General features: G+C 35.5%; 2 non-coding genes across 2 annotated transcripts; both read right to left on the bottom strand.

The window, feature by feature from the left end:
- Window positions 1–8,758: 8,758 nt before the first annotated feature.
- On the bottom strand, window positions 8,759–8,865 carry LOC128282485 (small nucleolar RNA R71). The gene has a single exon (XR_008272764.1). It is a non-coding gene; the product is annotated as a small nucleolar RNA R71 (small nucleolar RNA).
- Window positions 8,866–18,655: 9,790 nt separating this feature from the next.
- On the bottom strand, window positions 18,656–18,761 carry LOC128282393 (small nucleolar RNA R71). Its single transcript, XR_008272661.1, has one exon. It is a non-coding gene; the product is annotated as a small nucleolar RNA R71 (small nucleolar RNA).
- Between the last annotated feature and the right edge of the window lie 4,072 nt (window positions 18,762–22,833).

Genomic DNA, 22,833 nt, shown 5'->3' with positions numbered 1-22,833 from the left:
TGTATACCTTTATAAAACATTTTTGAGAAAATCTTTTCAAAACTATTTCCAAAAAATACCCTTCTTGGTAAATTTTTTTTCGAAAAATTTTTCAGACCCGATCCACAGTCGAGTTTTACAACCTAGGCTCTGATACCATTAAATGTAACACCCCAAACCCGGCCTAGACGTTATGGCTGAATCTGACGTGCTACATTGAAGTTAAAAACCCATGTTTCATTTTAGTGTGTTAAAAACCGACTTTTGTTAAGCTAACAAAGTGAATGGAAGTTGGGCACTAGGTAGGAATCCCTAACAGAGGAGGTGAGCCATAAAGGCTGCTTAAGTACCAAGTTCTTCGAATGGATCCAATCCTAGACATACCCACAACCATTGCCACACTTGGTTATATCGATTGGAAATTTATTTAAGTGGATATCTTTGAAAAATCGGATAATCGTAACGTTGTGTCGTTTGGAAAACAAGTGTCATTTTGAAAACGCGTCCTAAGTCTCGTCCATTTATTATCAGCCAGTTTAAAGTTATTAAAAATAAAATAATCCCAGAAAAGAAAGAAAGAAAAGTTAAAATGGCCTTATTACAACCCAAAAATAATTAATAAATAAAGCAAACTTTAATGAAAACCAAACACTTATTCAAAAGCCCAACAGCGATCACCGTTGCCACTCTGAATCCCCTCCGGCTCCAAGTCCCCAAATCAAGCTCACCTACAATGTTAAGGAAAATGGGTGAGTTTGGAAACTCAATGCGTAACAAGCCCCTTTCAGAGCCCAAAGCAATATCAGCCTGCTGGGCCTAAGCCCAACTTCAATCTCAACGTATACTGGGCCGAAGCCTTTTCATATTTCATGTTACTAGGCGGAAGCCTTTACTGTAAACGGTATGGCCCATAGGCCCATTTCAATATCACATGTAATATCAATGAATGTATGTAAGCCCATTTGAGGAGACTATTTAACCCACCATCTGCTACTCTCCACCCGTACCAACCAACATACCACTGGCAGCATAGTTGCTTTATCATATATCTAGAGGCCTAGCCTCTTTAATAACTGGGGCAAAGCCATTTTTGGTAAATTAGGGCAAAGCCCTTTTCAATAAACTGGGGCATAAGCCCATTTTCAATAAACTGGGGTATAAGCCCTTTTGCACTTCCTCCATCCATATAAAAACTCAACCCAATGCATTTATGAATACATCATGTGCATATCATACATATTATGTGCATATCATACATATCATGTGCATATCATATCAATCATGTATATCAAAATCCCATGTATCAAATTATAAGTAAACCCTAGGGGTATAACGGTCATTTTTACCTAGGGGCAAAACAGTCATTTTCATAATATAAGGGTAATTTCATAATTTTACCAAATATTAGGGTTTTCCGTGTTCATTATTAGTTACTAACCATTCATATGTTTTGAACAGCGATTCTGGCCTATTTTTCGCCATACCGAGTTATTGGGCCCGAAACCCTTAATGGGCCCTATATAGTCGATTTAGTCATCTAGGCCAATTTAGCCTAGTCCATAATGTTGTTACCAGTCTTAATGCGCAATTTAACAGGTTTTCATTTTCTACCAATTTTACCCAAATGGGCCCGAAAGCCCATTGGACCCAACTTTAGCCCTTCGAGGCCCAACTTATCGTAATGCCAAAAATCATGCCCTTACCTTTTCCAACGTTCTCAATCATCAACCTAGCAAATCTAACTAACCGATGAGCGTTCACTTGCTCACAAGTCCTCGAAATGCCAGAATTTTGGCATTTCGGCTTTTCGGCATTTATCATTTCAAGCTATGAAAAAGGGTTCGTTACACACCTGTTTTGTGATATTCCTCGACGAGATCTCCTACACGATTTCTCCTATAATCAACTGTTAATAGATCAGCTCACAATAATAGAACCAAATCAAGAACCATCTATTAACAATACTTACACATTCGGCCACCCTCTATAATGGCCTTAGAATCCATACCTTTACCGAAGTTGATGACTAGATCTAGCCACTCTGATGATCCCAGCTAATCCAAGTCGACACTATGCCTTGCAGCTCCTCCACTATACAAACCATAAAAAGATTAAAAGAAGAACCCAATAAGGCCTATACCCACATTCGGCCACCTCCCTAACCTATAAGGGTTTTGGCTTTTCTTAACCTCTATAATACCGAATTGATTAAGGCCACGAGCACTTACCAAGGTTCACCTACCCAAACGATTCCAATCCCATGCTAACTCTGATTCAACGCAGTCCCAGCTCCAAAACACTAGCAGAAATCGCACCACAAGGATCCTAAGAATCGGCCACCAATTCACCTAAGGGTGCTGTGCTTTCGGCTTTTGGGTCACTGAAGAAAGAGTGGTTATGGTCCAAAAAGGGTGTTGACAAAAGAGTTTAAAGGCTTTTGAAATAACAAGAATCGGCTAAAAAGAAAAAGAACAAGTGTATACCTTTATAGATAAACTGACTTCCCTTGACTCCTTCGGGATTTGGCTTGATGCTATTCGGTTAGCAATGGAAAGAATGATAGGTTTGGCTTTTACTATAAATGAAAGAGAGGAAGAATGAGAGGAAAAGAGTTTGTGGAAGAAATAATGGAAGAGAAATAAGAGGGATTTGCTTAAGAACAATTGGCACAAGTGAAAAGAAAGAAAAAAAAAATGCCACCCTAAAACCCCAATAGCCGAATTTGCTCTAAACCTTCCCCTTGACCGGCCACCACTTCTCCCAATTCAAATCTCCTAAAATCTCTCCTAGATACGCTCCCCTTTATCTCTCCATCATCCCTAAAATCTCTCCCCTTATCACTCCTTAATCCATGCACTTGATTAATTCAAACTCCTCCAACAGAATCCACTTGGGTTCCAACGCCTACCCTTCGTGCACATAAAAATAAATAACCTTATTTGCCAACACAGGGAATCGAACCCAGGTCTTCCTCTATGCTCCACATGCCACCTTTTTAGGAGCTTAGTGGCGTCACCGTTGCCACTTTACCAAAGCTTTTTTTTGTGATACATTTTACCCACAACTTTACATAAGGTCATCTAGCCAGTACCCCTAACTCTTAAGTCCTAATTTCAAAAATTCTACCGGGTTTTGGCCAACATAGGGGCCTTCCATAAGCCCATTTACATAGTCAAATTATGAATTTCACAACCACACACCAAATTTTTAAAAACTTTACTAAAATATTGAGAATCGCGAAAAAACCCGAAAATCAGGATGTTACACTTCTTTTTCTCATTCTACACTCTCTAAAGTGTTTCTTACCACAATGCTCGTAAACTGGTTTATTAATGTCCCGTACATTTCCTAAACTAATCAAAGTTGTGGCTTGAGGCCTTTGATAACTCTATTTAAACATTTCTCTTTCTGAGCAATCTCTTTTTAGATGTTCTTTGGATCTGCATTTTAAACAAGCCCCGCTTTTAAACCTGCACTCACTTTTATGATTTTTCCCACAATATTTGCAAACTGCTTTGTCCATATTGTGAATATTCCACGGGACACCTGAAGAAGTGGAGAGCTAACTTTGGAGATTTCTTTACTTTTTAGGTAGAAGTATTGAATTTGACCTGGTTGTATTGCATTTCCCAAAATCTCTAATCTTGAACCCATCTGGCTTTTTCTTAATACATTCATTTTTATTTTTGCCTTTACATTCATCTATCTCATGTTTACCGAATTTATCAATCATAAATCATTTATCACTTACCTTTTTAATATTCTGAGGACAAGGGGTGCTGAGTTAGACACTACTGGGGGTAGAGGTTGTAATTGCGGTTGTCGAGCTGAAAAGGTAGCTCTAAAGTATTGGGTAAACTACTAGTTCAACAATTAGAAAAAGGCATCTCTTACCTCATTCCCTAACCCTTGTTGAACGAGTACATTACTATCAATCTTATCAGGTAGTGGTACAGCACGATTTAATTCGGCCAACATAGCTTATCTTTAAGAAGACGGAGTCAGATCATATCAGAAGGCATCACACTATCACAATTTAATATGGCATATACTTTCTAGACTCAACACGCTTTATATTCAATCTTAGAATAAACTAAACTGTAGCTCCGATAGCACTAAATGTAACACCCCTCACCCAACCCGATCCTCAGGTCTGAGCTCCAGGATACTACATTCGTTGCCGGAGCAACTTCCATCAAAATACAATAAATATATCAAACAAACAAACATTTATGACTTAATTACATTCATAATATGATTCAGAACTAAATTTGAACTTTAATTGAGCTTACAAAAGCTCCCTTTTTTTTTTACTTGAGTATGAAATAGGACTGAATTGCAAAGTTTTGAAAATCTAAGGTTCGCGCCATGACATCATCTCCTCCTTGTCACAACATCGGTACTTCTCATCCACTATTATGCACTAGGGTCTAATTACTATTTAAAACCTTAAATAAACATTAATCATGCATTTTTTCCATTAAAAATCAAAAGCGATTAACTTTATAGTTTTTACGATTTAGTCCTTTTTCCTTAATTAACCATCCAATCATTAAAATTTCTGAACCAAACTTCAACACACTAAAATAATAAATCTGTAAATATTTAATAAAAATATTTATGGGCTCGGTTTATAAAAATGAGGTCTCAAAATCTCATTTTTTAAAATCACTTAACTTTAGGGATAAACCACTTGTGCTTAACTTTTCGTTCAATTAACAAAAATTTTCAAATCAATATTTAATAAAACATTATAATTCAAGTCATAAATATTAATAAATAATGTTTACAGACTCACTCATCAGAATTGTAACTCTAAAACCATTGTTTCTAACACTACTGAAAAATGGGTTATTACATATCGGTTAAGTATTTTAGCCAAAAAAGTAGCTAATTAAAACCCCGGGCAGAGGAGAAGTAAATTTTCTATGTCGAATTCAAATAATTACAAGGAGTATAGACTGCATCTGTTTATAGGTTTAGAAAACCTTATTCTAATCAACATCTAATAGAAGTAATGCCGTAAGGTTAAAACACCTTATTCAAATCAATATCAAATAGAGGAAGTAAACTTCTATACGGATTCTTCTTGTACAGCTTGTACCGTATCTTGCCACACTTGTGGATCCCCTTATCTTGCCACTTGTAATTTATTTTAATAAGAATTTAAGTTTCAACTCTAACAATAATAATGTAAGTGGGAAGACAAAAAAATTGTCATCTTCCCCAAGCCACCACCGTTCGTTAAAGAAGAAGAAAAAAGGAGAAGAAAATGCCATAGCTAAGTACATTCGACCATTAAAAATTCATAAGGTAAATTAATTTAATTTCATGTTATTTTTGTAGATTTATGATCATCAGAGCTTGATTTAGCTAGCTCATGTATCAATTTGTTCAATGGTTAAGTTTTTAGCATGTTGCCATTGTAGAGAAATGAATGAATTAGGCTTGAATTTGATAAATATTAAGCTTAGATCATGAAAAGAACTAGATTGTAAAAATAATAAAGCTTGTTATATAAACTTTTAACATTAGGGAATAAATTGAATAAATTGAAAATCTGCCATGAAATTATGATGTGAATAGAATGTATAGGGTCCCTGACAAAAGAATGTGAAATCAGATTTTTATCCGGTGCTAGATATCAAAAGATACATATATCACTAGTATAGGGACTAAATTGAATAAAATAAGAAATATGTTTGGCCTTGTATTTGAATGTGAATTGAATGAAACTTGATCTTGTTTTTTTTATTGAATAATTGAACGTAGCTAAAGAAGACGTCGGGTCATCGAGAGAGAAAGGAAAGGCGAGAGCCTAGATGAATAACCTTAATTATTGGTTTGCACTTTTATGATTCGAGTTCAATACATAGATACATATCATATACATATTCATATACACATATATGTTACTGTCACAAATCTACCTATTAAGGTAAGTGTATTACTATTTCCTAACTCGGTTTATGCATGGTGATATCAAATGTCAAGAATTGGATTGAATTGAATATAATGTAAAAAGGTGTGATACTAATGATATATGATATGTGATACAAAAATTATGTGAATTATGCTATACGATATTGGATATATATATGAATTAATGATGAAATATGGTGAATTGAGTTTAAATAAATATGGTATGAAACTTTGACATATTGAGAATTGAATTCAAATATGAATATATCTTAAACGAGTATAAAATGAGCTTGATAATGTCAAGTAATTACAAATTGATGAAATGAATTTTGGTTATGATATTGAATATATATAATAATGTGTAATTGGATATTTGGTATCTTGATAAGCGCTAAAAGTAATATGTTTTAACCTTATTCTTAATGCGTTTTTTGACGATTACTCGATGTTAATTGTGAATTTTATACTTTTAGTCCTTTAAATTTATGTTTTAATGCTTAATAAAGCACTTAGGAGTAAAATGATTGAAAAACGAGTGAAAATTGGAGCATTAGAGCAACCTACAGGAGCCACACGAGTTGGAACATTCCACATGATCGTGTGACCCACACAGGCGTGTGGTAGGCCGTGTCGATTTCACAGAATTGCATACCAAACAATGAAAAATTGTGATTTTTAGGTTTTTCAGGCATTTTAAGACATATATATGAAAAAAATAAGAAGATAGGAGTGAATTCTCAGAGAATATTCAAGAAAACAACTCACAAAACACCATTGAAACCAAATCTAAAGTATATTTCCGTCAAGATTAAAGATTCCCATTGATAAACCATAACTTATACATATTTTTATCCCACGCTCAGTACATTTACGGATGATTTCTCCTTAAAATTGGTGAATTCGATGCTCTTAATTCTTTAATTTCATGTTTTATACTTAGGTGAGCACATGAGAGTAAAAGGAACGAGAAACGGGTCGAAAACGAAGAAAATGGGCCAACATAGGAAATCAACACGGTCTAGATTTCGTCACACGGGTAGACCACACGCCCGTGTCTATGTAACAGCCTTGAACATGAATTGAAGAAATCGTACACGGGCGTGTCTTGTCGAGCCCAAGTTTAGTTTTATTCAGAAAAGGCCACTCTTGAGGGCTTTTAGGCATTCTAAAGCCTATTTAAACATCGAAGGAGGCACTTAGAAGGGGAACACAGAGGAGGCAATGAATTACTCAAGGAAAGCCGATTGATCCATCTCAGAAGCCAGATTCATCGTCAAGACTGAAGATCTCTCTTCAATTTCCTTTAGAAGTTTTGGGTTTTCTTTATTTTTGTTATCTTTATTCTTTTGAGATGTTTTCTTTCATAATTCTGAACTAAACCCCCTAAATACCTAAGGGGAATGAAACCTAAGACGGATCTTGTTATTATTATCTGAATTGTATTGTAAATATTTAACTTGTTCTTAATTATGTGTTCTTAATTCTTGTTTTAATATTCCAGGATATTGATTCAAGTTAATGTGCTTATTCAGAGGAGCAAAAGCCCCTGTCTAAGAGTAAATTTATCGTAATTAAGTGGAGTTGATTGCACGCCTAGAGATAGGGTGACAAGATTTTTCTGAATTAGGGTGAAACCTAATAAGGAAGTCCATAGATCGAGTTAATGCAACACTAGGGTGTTAATTATAAAGAGATTTCAATTAATCAACCTAAGGTTAGACGTTATTAGTCTCGAGAGAGATAATAATATAACTTAGGGATTTTTATGGATCAAGTCAAATGAATAAATCATCTGATTCAGAGTCAAATAACAAGTGAAGTCTGGGTGGATTTTTCCTTGGATATTGTCTTAATCAATCGAGCTTTCTCAAAAGCTTTTCCCCAATTTTCTCTCTGTGCACCCTTAGTTTAGTTAATTAGTTTAGATAAACAAATCCCTTAATTTTTAGGCTAGATAATAAAAAGAAAGTAATTACTAGGACTATTGGTTCCTTTGGGATCGATAATCTGGTCTTGCTAAAGCTATACTACTGTTCGATAGGTACACTTGCCTTCATCGTGATAATAGTTAGTTTCAAGAACGATTAATTATAATTTTTTAAAACCTGTCGTGAATATCACGTATCAAGTTTTTGGTGCCGTTTTCAGGGAACTAAGATATTAGGAACACTCAATTTTTATTCCTTTAGCCATTTTACTTTATTTCCAATTTAAATTTTTATTTTCTTTTCTAATTTTCTCTTTTATTTGCTTCTAGCAGTTTTTTTTATAGTGTATGACTAGAAGAAACCCGTCGGGACCATTACTTTTTGATAGTGAGATCAATTGCACAGCTCATAGAAACCGAAGAGAAATAAGGTGAAGCTTAAGATACACAGAGGGAGAGCAAGAGGACGATATTCAAACCACAACCGAGGAGATGGCTGAAAATTAGGAAAATCTGCTACCTCCTGCGATTGCCGCTGATCCAGTAAATTAGAATCATGTTCCACACACTATGTATGATTATGCTAAATCGAATTTAACAGGAACTGAGTCAAGTATAGTTAGGCCTGCTATTGCTACAAATAGTTTTGAACTGAAACCTAACACGATTCAAATGATACAGCAATTTGTTCAGATTGATGGTTTGCAGGATGAGGATCCAAACAATCACTTGGCAAATTTTCTAGAGTTTTGCAACACATTTAAAATCAATGGCATTTCTGACGATGCCATAAGCCTTCGGTTATTTCCCTTTTCATTAAAGAATAAGGCTAAATAGTGGTTGAACTCGTTACCACGAGGGTCAATCACTACTTGGGAACAAATGACTGAAAATTTTTTACTAAAATATTTTCCACCGACTAAAACGGCTAAATTAAGAAATGATATCTCTTTTTTTGTGTAGATGGATCTAAAAACACTCTACGATGCATGGGAGAGATACAATGATCTGCTGAGAAGGTGCCTTCACCATGGGTTACCACTCTGGCTACATGTTCAAACTTTTCACAATGGCCATAATCCTTCAACTAGACAGATGGTTGACGCAGTCGCTAGTGGGACTATCAATAATAAGACACTTGAGGATGCTTATGAATTTATAGAAGAGATGTCACTGAATAATTATCAGTGGCAAGTCATGAGGACAAAGCCAACGAAAACAGTTGGTGTTTTCAACCTCGATGCGGTTACTATGCTATCTAACCAGGTAGAACTCATAAATAAAAAGATTAATGGATTGTGTGGTTCTACTCAAGTACATCCAGTAATGCAATACAATACAAATGGAGGTGGAACGAGCAATTTAGAATAGCTACCTTATGGCCTGAACATGGAACACAAGCAACTAAATTTTCTGGGTAATAATCTTTGACCTCAAAATAATCCTTATAATAACACTTACAATGCAGGTTGGAGGAACCACCCAAATTTCTCATGGAGAGGCCAAGGAAATCAGAGACCACAACACCATCCAGGCTTCCAACAACAACCTTACAAGTAAGAGAAAAAGTCAAACCTTGAAGAGATGATGTCAAAATTTATTTCAGTCGCGGAAACCCATTTTCAGAACACTGAAATTGCACTTAAAAATTAGCAAGTGTCGATCCAAGGACTCGAGAATCAAATTGGGCAGCTGGATAAGATGATTTCAGAAAGACCACCAGGAAGTTTACCTAGTAACATCGAACTTAATCCAAAAGAGCATGTGAAAGCAGTTACACTAAGGAGTGGGAAAGTGTTAGGTGAATCCGAAAAGAAGCCACCATAAGAAGCTAAAAGAGACAAAGGAGAAGAAGAAAACCTTGAAAACAATGACAATCCAATGCCAAAGGAATATAAACCACCAATCCCATATCTAGCAAAGTTGAAGAAAGACCGCATAGATGCACAATTCGATAAATTTTTTGAACTTTTTAAACAACTGCATATTAACTTACCTTTTGTTGAAGCTATATCGCAGATGTCTACATATGCAAAATTTTTAAAGGAGCTTCTAACAAACAAAAGGAAGTTTGAAGACTTATCTACGGTGGAACTTAATGAGGAGTGTTCGACCATAGTTCAAAATAAACTGCCAACTAAGCTGAAAGACCTAGGAAGTTTTACTATTCCCTTCTTAATTGGTAGTTTGAATGTTGATAAGGCACTAGCTGATTTAGGCGCTAGCATTAATTTAATGCCATATAAAATGTTTAAACAACTTGGTCTTGGGGAACCTAAACCCACTAGGATGAGTATTCAATTAGCTGATAGATCTGTTAAATACCCTAGGGGAATTATAGAGGATATACTTGTAAAAGTAGATAAATGTATATTCCCTATTGATTTCGTTGTGCTTGACATGGATGAGGATGTTGAAGTGCCTTTAATCTTAGGTCGTCCATTTTTAGCCACTGCCAGGGCTGTTATTGATGTAGGTGATGGTAAATTGGTACTTAGAGTAGGTGACAAAGAGATTATCTTTAAAATTTATGATGCCATGAGATTTTCTAGGGAACAGGATGACTCATGTTATTTTATTGACTCTATTGATCATGCTACTCAATATTCTTTTCAGGAAATCATACATAAGGACACATTGGAACTGTGTCTTGCCCAAAGAGAGGAGGGGGTGATAATTCTGAGATAGGAACTGAACTGAATCCCAATGAGCCCTCCCCATGACCAGTAGAATATGAGGGTATTAAGGTAAATGATGAACTTAAGCAAAAACCCTCTATTGAAGAACCTCCCAAATTGAAACTTAAACAATTGCCGAATCACTTGGAATATGCATTCTTTGGAAATAACTCTACATTACCGGTAATTATTGCGTCTAATTTGCAACCCAGAGAGAAAGATGAATTACTCCAAGTCTAAAGAGAGCATAAAAGGGCCATAGCTTGGAGAATTTCTGACATAAAAGGGATCAGTCCTTCTTTTTGCACCCAAAAATTTTTAATGGAAGACGAATATAAGCAATGCGTGCAAGCCCAAAGACGATTGAACCCTAACATAAAGGAAGTTGTTAAAACTGAGGTAATTAAACTCCTAGGTGCTGGAATTATTTATCCTATTTTTGACAGTTCTTGGGTAAGTCAGTGCAAGTTGTTCTTAAGAAAGGAGGCATGACTGTTGTAGCCAATAAGAAGAATGAATTAATCCCAACAAGGACAGTCACAGGTTGGAGAGTTTATATTGATTATAGGAAGCTAAATGATGCCACGAGAAAAGATCACTTCCCCCTTCCATTCATTAACCAAATGTTGGAAAGATTGTCAGGACACATGTAATATTGCTTTTTAGACGGACTCTCTGGCTATTTTTAAATCCTAATAGCTCCTGAAGATTAAGAAAAGATGACATTTACATGTCCATACGGTACATTTGCTTATCGTAGAATGCCTTTTGGATTATGTAATGCTGCAGCTACTTTTCAGTGTTGCATTATGGCCATTTTTGACGAACTTGTAGAAGACATCATGGAGGTATTTATGGATGATTTCTCGATTTTCTGTAATTCTTTCCCTCTTTTCCTTAAAAATTTAAAACGAGTCTTAATAAGATACGAGGAAACAAATCTTGCACTTAACTGGGAAAAATGTCATTTTATGGTTCAAGAAGGTATTGTGTTAGGACATAAAATTTCTAGTAAAGGGATTGAGGTTGATAAATCTAAAATTGAAGCCATTGAGAAACTACCACTTCCTAATTCGGTTAAGGCTATTAGAAGCTTTTTAGGACATGCTGGGTTTTATAGAAGATTCATTAAAGACCTTTCTAAAATAGCTAAGCCTTTGACTAAATTACTATAAAAAGATGTGCCTTTTAATTTCGATCAGGAATGTTTAAAAGCATTTAGTACTTTAAAGGATAAATTGACTAAGGCTCCAATTATAATTGCACCTGATTGGAATTCACCTTTTGAACTAATGTGCAATTCAAGTGATTTTGCAGTAGATGCAGTTTTGGGACAGCGAAGAGATAAGCATTTCCAACCTATCTATTATGCTAGCAAAACTTTGACGGCCGCACAAGAAAACTACACCACCACGGAGAAAGAGCTGCTAGCTGTGGTTTTTGCATTCGATAAATTTAGGCCATATCTAATATTGTCCAAATTTTTCGTTTATACTGACCATTTTGCTCTTCGCTACCTCTTAACTAAGACTGATGCAAAACCTTGACTCATCCGATGGATTTTGTTATTACAGGAATTTGACTTGAAGATTAAGGATAAGAAATGAGCCAAAAACTTCACGGCGATCATCTTTCCAGGCTTGAAAATTCAAGTACCAAAGAGCTAAACAAAGTTGAAATAAATGATTTATTCCCTGAAGAACAATTTTTTACTATATCTGATTCTGAGGTACCTTGGTTTGCTAACATTACAAATTTTTTAGCTGCTAACATTATCCTAAAAGGGTTAACACATTAGCAAAAGAAACGATTCTTTACTGATGTGAAAAACTACTTTTGGGAAGACCCTTTCCTTTTTCGTATATGCGCAGATCAAGTCATTAGGCGATGCGGTACAAGGACAGAAGCATTGAAGATCTTGGAACATTGTCACTCAGGACCGACTGGAGGACATTACAGTGGAAATAAGACCGCATATAAAATACTCGAATCAGGTTTTTATTGGCCCATTTTATTCAAAGATGCCAACATGTATGTTAATTCTTGTAACAAATGCCAAAGGACAGGTATATCTCCAAACATGCTGAAATGCCCCAGACATATATGCTCTCATGTGAAATATTTGATGTTTGGGGTATCAACTTCATGGGTCCATTCCCCAGCTCATTCGGGAATAAATACATATTATTAGCCGTTGATTATACGTCTAAATGGGTGGAGGCCCAAGCTTTACCCACTAATGATGCTAGAGTGGTAGTACAATTCCTTAAGACACTCTTCTCTCAATTTGGAACCTCTAGAGCAATTATCAGTGATAAAGGTACCCATTTTTATAACGCCCAATTTGATAAGACCCTTAAGAAATACGGAGTTCACCACAGAACAGCTACCCCTTATCATCCTCAAACTAGTGGACAAGTCGAAGTAGCAAACCGAGAGCTCAAACATATTCTAGAAAAAACAGTAGAGTCAAACAGGAAGGACTGGGCGATGAAAGTAGATAATGCTTTATGGCTTATAAAACTACTTGTAAGATCCCCATAGGAACATCCCCTTATAAACTTGTTTACGGAAAAAGTTGTCATCTACAGTTTGAGTTAGAACACAAGGCATTCTGGGCTATAAAATTTCTAAACCTTGATCCCACACTTACAGGTGAAAATAGGTTGATGCAGTTGAATGAGTTAGATGAGTGGCGAGCCAATGCATATGAAAATTCGCGCCTATACAAGGAAGCAACGAAGCACCGCCACGACTCTCGTTTGAAGCAACGAAGGCAATTTGAAGTTGGAAATCTTGTCCTGTTATACAACTCGAGGCTCAAATTGTTTCTTGGAAAGCTTAAATCACGATGGTCATGTCCTTTCGTAGTCCAAACTATGTTTCTATATGAAACAGTAGAGGTAAGTCATCCATCACAAGGCACTTTTAAGGTAAACGGACATCGTCTCAAACTTTATAACGGTGAGAATTTCAAATATGATAAAGAGGAGCTACGACTTCACGAAGTTACCTAAATATACCTACAAGGTAGAGTCGAGCTTAGACTATAATAAGTACTTCTCAGGAGGCAACCCGAGCACTAACGGTGTTGACTCATTTAAATATTAGTTTTTAACATTTAATTCACTAACTGAGTCACTGAACACAGGATTTCTAGAACCACACGACCAGGCACACGGGCCTGCCTTAGGCCGTGTCTATACCACAGGAGGTAACATGATCGTGCGATACGGCTATATGAAAATAGAATAAAATGTTTCCCCAACACGGGATTCGATAAGTTGCCACGGCTGTGCGACATGGCCATGAGCAATCCTGCCAAATTAAGAGGGCGTGTGACACGCCTGTGCCCACCGATCGTGGTCGAGCCTGTCAAAACAACACGGGCGTTTGCTTGCGTACACGGGCGTGGGAGAAGCGAGTGAGGAATGACACGGCCGTGCAACATGGCCGTGTGCACCAATGCTCCCAATTTCAAAAAACCACAAAACGCACAGGCTGAAATGAGGGCACACGGGCGTGCCCCACTGCTGTGTGCCCCAATTTCTTTATAAACACCTATTATTTTTACATTTTTTTAATTTTAATTTTATCTTTATTTATATGTTGAAATTACTTTTTATTTCCCTTTAATACTATTTTTATTTTATCTTGAGATTTTATAATTTTTATTCGGCTATTTCTTTACGAGTAATTATGCTTCTTTATATTTTCTAAAAGAAGTTCCTGATTATATCACAGTTATAAAGAGCTCCAAAGTTGGAAAAGGCTCTCTATGACTACCATGTCCTACTCGACCACCACGATAACCTCTTCGCTAGACACTGTGGTTGTGGAACCCAGCCTCTACCACCACCGAAGTATCCTCCTCCAATCTCATCATTGCCTTGGCCAATTATTCTCCATAACTCCAATTCAAGGATTCTATTCATCATTCAGGAAGTCTCACTCCTCTCCCTATCTTATGATCTTATATCTATATAATGCAATAAATCTAACTTTGTACATTGAGGGCAATGTACATATTAAGTGTGGGGGGGGGTCTTTTATATCATTATTAGAAAAATCCTTGAATTTTGTCTTATTCTCATGTGATCTTCTCATATCATTATTGGAATGAATTTTGACTGATTTATGATTTTCTATTAATATGTCTTGAATTAAAACATAGGCATTTATGCATTAACGGTTTAAACTTTAAGGAATTAGAGAATCAAGCATGATAAGTTGATTTTTCAGTTTTAAAAATTTTTTAGGTTGTTTCCCCAAGTTCAGGTATTATCTTGAGTCGAAATTCACAGGTTTAGCATAAAAAAGCCATAATTTTTGTGAGATCTTGAAACCTTTAAGAGCATCTATTATTTCTTTCATGCTCATTTGTATTGTTGCTTTGAGTGCGTCAATATTGATTTGTTATTCTAGAACTTACCTGATTATGCATGTCAAGATCACACCTTTGATTTGATACGTCGAGATGATAAAGACACTTAGGTTTAACCCACTCACTCCATAAAAGCTTACCTTCACAATTAACCCCTAGTGAACCCCCTTGAGCCTAACAACCTATTCACTGGTTTACCCTCAACATTAACCCTTAACCCATTATTGTTGAAATCCTCTAAATTAATTTGATCCCTATTTTTGTCGAGATTTGATTTGAATAAATTGCTTAGCTACATTTTATTTTTGATAGATAGCCTATGTTATTTGACTTGTTCTTAAAAAAAAATTACAATACATACATATATATTAGTAATAATTCTTTGTTTTTGAGCTTAAGTGGTTAATTCCATATTCTGCGAAGAAGCTCACTTGTATTCAATTGATGATTAGTTATTTTTCTAGTTAGGTAATTTTTCAATTCAATCTTGATTCTAACCTTTTCTTTCAGCTTATGACCATACCCCCTAACCAAAGCCATGTTACAACCCTTTAAAGACCTTTTGATTGATGTATCATCTCAATATAAAGTGGTGGAGATTTGATTTTCATGCAAGCCTATGGTAATAACTTTTCATATTGACTAATGAGTGCTTCATTTATTGTCCTTAAACACCTCGAGTGATTTGAGTGAATCTTTATTGAGGATGATAAACTTTGTGATATTTTGAATCAAAGGTAATCACTTAGATGAGGGGAGACACCTATGGTTTCGCGATAAAATGCTCAACTTGGAATTCTTGAAACTTTGATGTTCTTCTAGTTGAATTCTCAATGTATGATTACTTATGGTTTATTTTGAGATATTATTGATAGGGGTTATAAGTTGAGAAGAATTTATTTTGATTATGAGACAAATAAACGCTTAAGTGTGGGGGTATTTGATAAAGCGTAATTTATACATATTTTTATCCCACGCTTAGCACATTTATGGATGATTTCTCCTTAGAATTGGTGAATTTGATGCTCCTAATTCTTTAATTTCATGTTTTATACTTAGGTGACCACAAGAGAGTAAAAGGAACGAGAAACAGGCTGAAAACGGCGAAAATGGACCAACATGGGAAATCAACACGACCTGGACTTCCTCACACGGGTAGATCACACACTCAAGCCTATGTAACAGCCTTGAACACGGATTGAAGAAATCACACACGGACGTGTCTTGTCGAGCCCAAGTTTAGTTCTATTCGAAAAAGGCCACTCTTGAGGGCTTTCAGGCATTCTAAATCCTATTTAAACACCGGAGGAGGCACTTAGAAGGGGAACACAGAGGAGGAGGCAAGTAATTACTTAAGGAAAGCCGATTGATCCATCTCAGAAGCCGGATTCATAGTCAAGACTGAAGATCTCCCTTCAATTTTCTTTAGGAGTTTTGGGTTTTCTTTATGTTTTGTTATCTTTATTATTTTGAGATGTTTTCTTTCATAATTATTAACTAAACCCCCTAAATACCTAAGGGGAATAAAACCTAAGACGGAACTTGCTATTATTATCTGAATTTTTGATAAATATTTGACTCTTTCTTAATTATGTGTTCTTAATTCTTGTTTTAATATTCCAGGATATCGATTCAAGTTAATGTGCTTATTCATAAGAGCAAAAGTCCCTATTTAAGAGTAAATTTGTCGTAATTAAGCGGAGTTGATTGCACGCCTAGAGATAGGGTGACAAGATTTTTTCGGATTAGGGTGAAACCTAATAAGGAAGTCCATAGATCGAGTTAATGCAACACTAGGGTGTTAATTAGAAAGAGATTTCAATTAATCAGCCTAGGGTTAGACGTTATTAGTCTCGAGAGAGATAATAATATAACTTAGGGATTACGGATCAAGTCAAATGAATAAATCGTCTGATTCAGAGTTAAATAACAAGTGAATTCTGGGTGAATTTTTCCTTGGGTATTTTCTTAATCAATTGTGTTTTCCCAAAAGCTTTTCCCCAATTTTCTCTCTGTGCACCCTTAGTTTAGTTAATTAGTTTAGATAAAAAAATCCCTTAATTTTTAGGCTAGATAATAAAAAGAAAGTAATTACTAGTACTCTTGGTTCCTTTGGGTTCGACAATCCGGTCTTGCTAAAGCTATACTACTGTTTGATAGGTACACTTGCCTTCATCGTGATAATAGTTAGTTTTAAGAACAATTAATTTTAAAATTTTAAAACCTGTCGTGAATATCACGTATCACCCATTTGATTTCTTAGGAAGTTATCATGAGTTTCTTTGGTTCTTTCGATTATACTGTCTCTTGGATGCTTTTATTTTCATGCTTGAACTATTTTTCTAAATACCTAGAGAGATGAACCTTATGATGGATTCTGTCATTTGATTTTTATTTTACGCAATAAAACTTAGTTTCTTGTTCTCATTTATGTGTGCTTTATTCTTGGTTTAATACTACTAGATTATTAATCCATGTTTGATGCGCTTAAATCAGAGGTTGAATAAACCTTCTTTAAGAGTAAATCTTGCATAATTGAGTGGAGTTTCATGCATTCCTAGAAATAGGAGGACATAAATTTATTGGATTAGAGTCAAATCTAATAGGGGAATCCATAGCACGAGTTAATGCGATAAAGGGGTTTTAGTTAGAAAGAAATTTCAATTAATCAACCTAGAGTCAGTTGCTCTTATGCTCGAAAGAGATATTAACATAATCTAGGGATTTATATGGATCAAGGTGTTAAGTAAAGAAATTGCATAAATTAGATTGATAGTGAAAAATGAAATCTAGGTGGATTCTTTTGTGGATATTGTTTTGCTTCTTGGTTGTTAATCGATTACTTTCGTGTTTTATTCATTTTCTTGTTGGTTAATTAATTGGATTAGTTGATTTTAGTTTTAATCAATCACTCAAATTTTTCAGTTAAATAATAGAAAGACAGTAATTACTAGTACTTTTAGTCTTCGTGGGAACGGTATCTTTTCTCACCGTAGCTATACTATTAATTGATAGGTGCACTTGCCTTAGTCAAATTTTTAGTTAGTTTCACGACACATCAAGTTTTTGGCACCGTTTTCGGGAACTAGAATATTAGGAAAACTTTATTTCTATCAATTTAGCCATTTTATTTTAATTTTAATATTTTTTTCTTTTAATTTAATTGTTACATTCTAATTTTTTTTTCTTTTGTTTGATTCCTATAGGTTTTCTTGATTTATGGCTAGAGGCAACCCAATAGAACCGTTAATTTTTTTACTATGAGATCAAAAAAACTACTCACAAAAATTGTAGATAAGTTAGAGAAACAAGGCAAGGTCAACAAATTTTAATAGACGGTTAAGAGCAAAAGGACATTACTATGGAGATAGACAATAATCTTGTTAATCAGGAACCTCCTACTCTTAAGACTATGTCTAACTATGTTAAGCCCACTCTAATTAGGGTTAAATCGAGTATTACTAGACCGACTATTACTACAAATAATTTTGAGATTAAGCTAGACACAATTCAGATGGTGCAACAGTATGTTCAGTTTGATGGGATGAAAATCCAAATGCTCATTTAGCTAACTTTTTTTATTTTTCCGACACATTTAAGATCAATGGCATTACTGATGATGTCATACGCTTACAGTTGTTCCCATTCCCTTTGAGGAACAAGGTAAAGCAGTGGTTGAATTCAATTCCACGGGGTTCCATCACGACTTAGGCTCGGATGACAAAAAAAATTTTGTTGAAGTATTTTCCATTGACCACAACAGCTAAGTTGAGGAATGACATCTCTTCTTTTACCCAATTTGAGCTTGAGACATTGTAGATGCATGGGAGAGATTTAAAGATCTTCTAAGAAGGTGCCCTCATCATAGGTTACCTTTATGGTTACAAGTCAAAGCCGTTTACAACGGTTTGAATTCCTTGACTAGGCAGATAATTGATGTAGTAGTTGGTGGAACATTGAACAATAAAACAACTAAAGTAGCTCAAGAATTTATGGATGAGATGGCACTGAATAATTATCAGTGGCAAGTTTTAAGAACAAATCCTACTAAGGTAGCTGGTGTTTTTAATATGGATTCAATTGCTATATTGGCAAGTTAGGTGAAAATGCTAAGTAAAAAGATTGATGGTTTAAGTTGCAGTAAACAGGTGAATTAGATGATGCAATGCAATGCGATTGTAGTGAGGATGATCAATTCAGAATGTTTGCCCTTCAAGTCAAACATGGAGTATGAGTAAGTCGACTTTATGGGTAATGATTCTGGACCTCAGTATAACCATTACAATAATAATTATAATCTGGGATACATGAATTGTTTGAATTTCTCTTGGGGTGGTCAAGGAAATCAAAGGTCACAACCCCTCCAGGTTTTCAACAACCTTATCAGCAAGAAAAGAACCCAAACCTGGAAGAGATGTTAATGAAATTTATTTCAGTAGTAGAAACTAGATTCCAGAACACTGAAACAACTTTTAGGAATCAAAAGCATCTATTTAGGGCTTCGAGAATCAAATTAGTCAGCTTGCTAAATTGGTTCTGGAGAGACAACAAGGTAGCTTACCTAGTAACTGAAACCAACCTAAAGGACCAACTCATTGCAATCACTGTACGAAGTGGAAAAGTGTTAGTCAAGCCTGAAAAGAAGCTAAATTTAGAGTTTTTGGGAAAAACGATGGGTTTGAGGAATGCAAGAAAAAGCATAAGCTAGTGGTCAGAGAATAAAAACCACCAATTTCATATCCAAAAAAGTTGAAGACAGAACGCATCAATGAACAATATGATAAATTTCTTGAACTTTTAAAAAAATTGCATATTAACTTACCTCTTTTTGAATCCCTTTAGCAGATGCCCAAATATACAAAATTTTTAAAGGAGCTGTTAACAAATAAAATGAAGTTAGACGAATTATACACTATGGAGCTCAATAAGGAGTGCTTGACCATTCTCCAAAACAAACTACCCACCAAGGTTAAAGATCCAAGGAGTTTTACTATTCCTTGTTTTATTGGTAGCTTAAATGTAGAAAGAACTTTAGTTTATTTGGGTGCTAGAATAAATCTAATGTCCTACAAAATGTTCAAACAACTTGGGGGGAACCAATACCTACAAGGATGAGTATTCAATTAGCTGACTGATCAATTAAGTATCATAGGGGTATCATTGAGGATGTATTTGTTGAAGTATATAAATTCATATTCCCTATTGATTTCGTTATATTGGACATGAATGAGGATGTTGAGGTACCCATGATTTTAGGTTGACCCTTTTTAGCCACTACTAGAACTGTAATTGATTTGGATAATGGTGAACTTGTGTTGAGGATAGGTGATAAAGAGGTTACTCTTCAAACACGTGATGTTGTGAGAGAGATGATAATCATTATTCTGTTAATGTTAGTAATAATGCGGCTTAACATTCTTTGTTGGAAATAACTCACAAAAACGTGTTAAAGCCATATCCCTTTCAGGTGATAAAAATAAAAGGACGAGTGACGAGAGAATGGTGCAACTAAATTAATTAGATGAATGGCGAACAAAGGCTGATGAGAACCCGAGAACATTCAAAGAAACAACAAAAAAATGCCATGGTATGCATGTAAAGAGGATAAACCAATTCAAAGTTGGAGATAAAGTGTTGTTGGAAAATTTAGATCCACGAATGTTCCCTGATGAGCTTAAATCAAGATGGTCGAATCGTTTGTGGTACAAAACGTATTTCCATACGGCACAATAGAGGTAATAAACCCTGATTTTGGCACATTCAAGGTATATAGATATTGTCTCAAACTTTATTTTAGTGGTAATATTGATAACGAGAGAGGGGAGCTCCAGCTCTAAAATCTGACTTAACCATGAGCTTGAAAAGGCAAGTCAAGCTTAGAATCTAAATAAGCTCTTTTTAGGAGGCAACCCAAGTGTTGTTTTTTCTATTATTTCATTTAACTTTGTTGCATGCTTAGTATGTTTATTTTTGTTGACTTAAAAAAATTAAAAATTAATTTTAAAAATTTAAATTAAAGAAAAAGTGGTCCACTTGGTCTGGGGTAAACCAGATAGCCTGGTGACACGACAGTGTGGCCTAAACGGCATGGGAACACATCCGTGTACACATGGGCATAAAAATATTTCAGGAGCCACATGATCACAAAGAGTTACATGGCTCAAAAACACGGTTGTGTGACCCATACACCCCTTGACACGGCCGTGGGAGAAGCGTACAATAAACCCACACGGCCTGAATGAATTAACACAGCCTAGTTACACGGTAGTGTGGTACACATAGCTTAGATACTTGAGCGTGTCATGGAATTTTGTGACTGTTGGACCTAATTTTTTAAAAAAAAATTTGTGACACACATGGTTTGAGTGAAGTCACACGGCCTGGCGACATAACCTTGTGACTCACACACCCCTGTACTCGATCGTGGGAGAAGCAAACTAAACCATCACACAGCTTGGGATAGACGACACGGCTTGGTGACACACGGCCTAGATACACAGGCGTGTCACAAGCCATGTGAACACTGGAGCATATATTTTTTAAAAATTACATGTGACAAACGGACTTTACAGACTTACATAGTTGAGAGACACAACTTTGTAGCCCAACACGGGCCAAATAGACGACCGTGTCTTCTTTTTAAATCTGAAACCCTAACACTTTCATCCTCTTTTTTTGTGTTTGCTCTCCAGCCTTAATAACCATTGCACACTTTCAGTCACTGTTATTCCTCACGAACATTACAGTCGTTTTTCTACGTCGATAGGACCACCGCCCTTCTCCCTTTCTCCTTTAACCAATAGTCCCTTCTTATCATCCTTTTACAAACACCGAACACCCCCACCTTGTTGCTAATACATGTTTCACCTCTTTACCTCATTGCACGAGCCACTCACCCTTTACTCATCCCTTTTCTCCCCAACCAAGGTTCACCCATGACCTCCAACCACTCCTCTCTTACCCTCCCTTTCTCATCCACTCCCCCCTCTTTTTTCCCATCTCTCTCTTCCTATTCCCCCTCACGTCATCATTTCCCCCTCCCAATGAATCCATTTCCATCAGCCATTGTCAACCACCTGACCCCGTACTTGCCTTTTTTCCCTTCCCTACTTACAATCATCGAACACCCCGACCGCGAACAACCCCCTTCCCCATTCTTTCCTCACATCACTACCCTCATCATAGCCCCACCTTTCCTCGCCAGTAGACCCTCTATTTTCCCTTGGACCGTTGCCAACCGTCTCCCCCCAACCACTATTGATACCCACCCAACCGTCCATTTTCTTTGTTATTTTATTTTATTTAATATTTTTGTATTAGTTTTATTATTTTTATTCTTATATTTATTTTATTATATATTGTTATTATTAGTATTAATATTAATACTATTCTTATTCATATTTTTATGTCTATTTTTATTCTGCTCATTTGGATTAAAATAGAATTAGAATTTTTTTATTGTCTTTTGAATTATTTAGGTTTTAGTTAGGGATTTGATGTTCATGTACGATAGATTGAACTTGGTATTTTGTGTTTCATATTTTGATTTGTTCCTGCACTATATTACCTTGTACTGGTGTTGATATATCTAGTTTTCGTATGTTATTTTAGGTATACCATGACAAATACTAGAGGAAGAACCAAGACTGCTATCCCTGCCTTTAAAAAGAGAAAGACACCGGGAGCATCCTCGTCCTAAGCCCCGACCACAGTGATGATTAAATTTGAATACTGATTATTAAATTTAACTAAATTTGGATAGTGACGATTAAATTTAATTGAATGCAAAGAGTGATCCCTAATACAATTTAATCTATATGCAATTTAAATAAATGTATGAATGAAGGCTTTAGTAACAAAAACAATCAACATTAAATGGGCTAGGATAATTATATTAATTAATTCAATTCACTTTCATCATGCTTAACATGTTCGGAATTACT

Source organism: Gossypium arboreum, chromosome 1 (assembly GCF_025698485.1).
Source record: "Gossypium arboreum isolate Shixiya-1 chromosome 1, ASM2569848v2, whole genome shotgun sequence".
Lineage (NCBI taxonomy): Eukaryota > Viridiplantae > Streptophyta > Magnoliopsida > Malvales > Malvaceae > Gossypium > Gossypium arboreum.
This window is presented reverse-complemented; position numbering and strand designations above follow the sequence as displayed.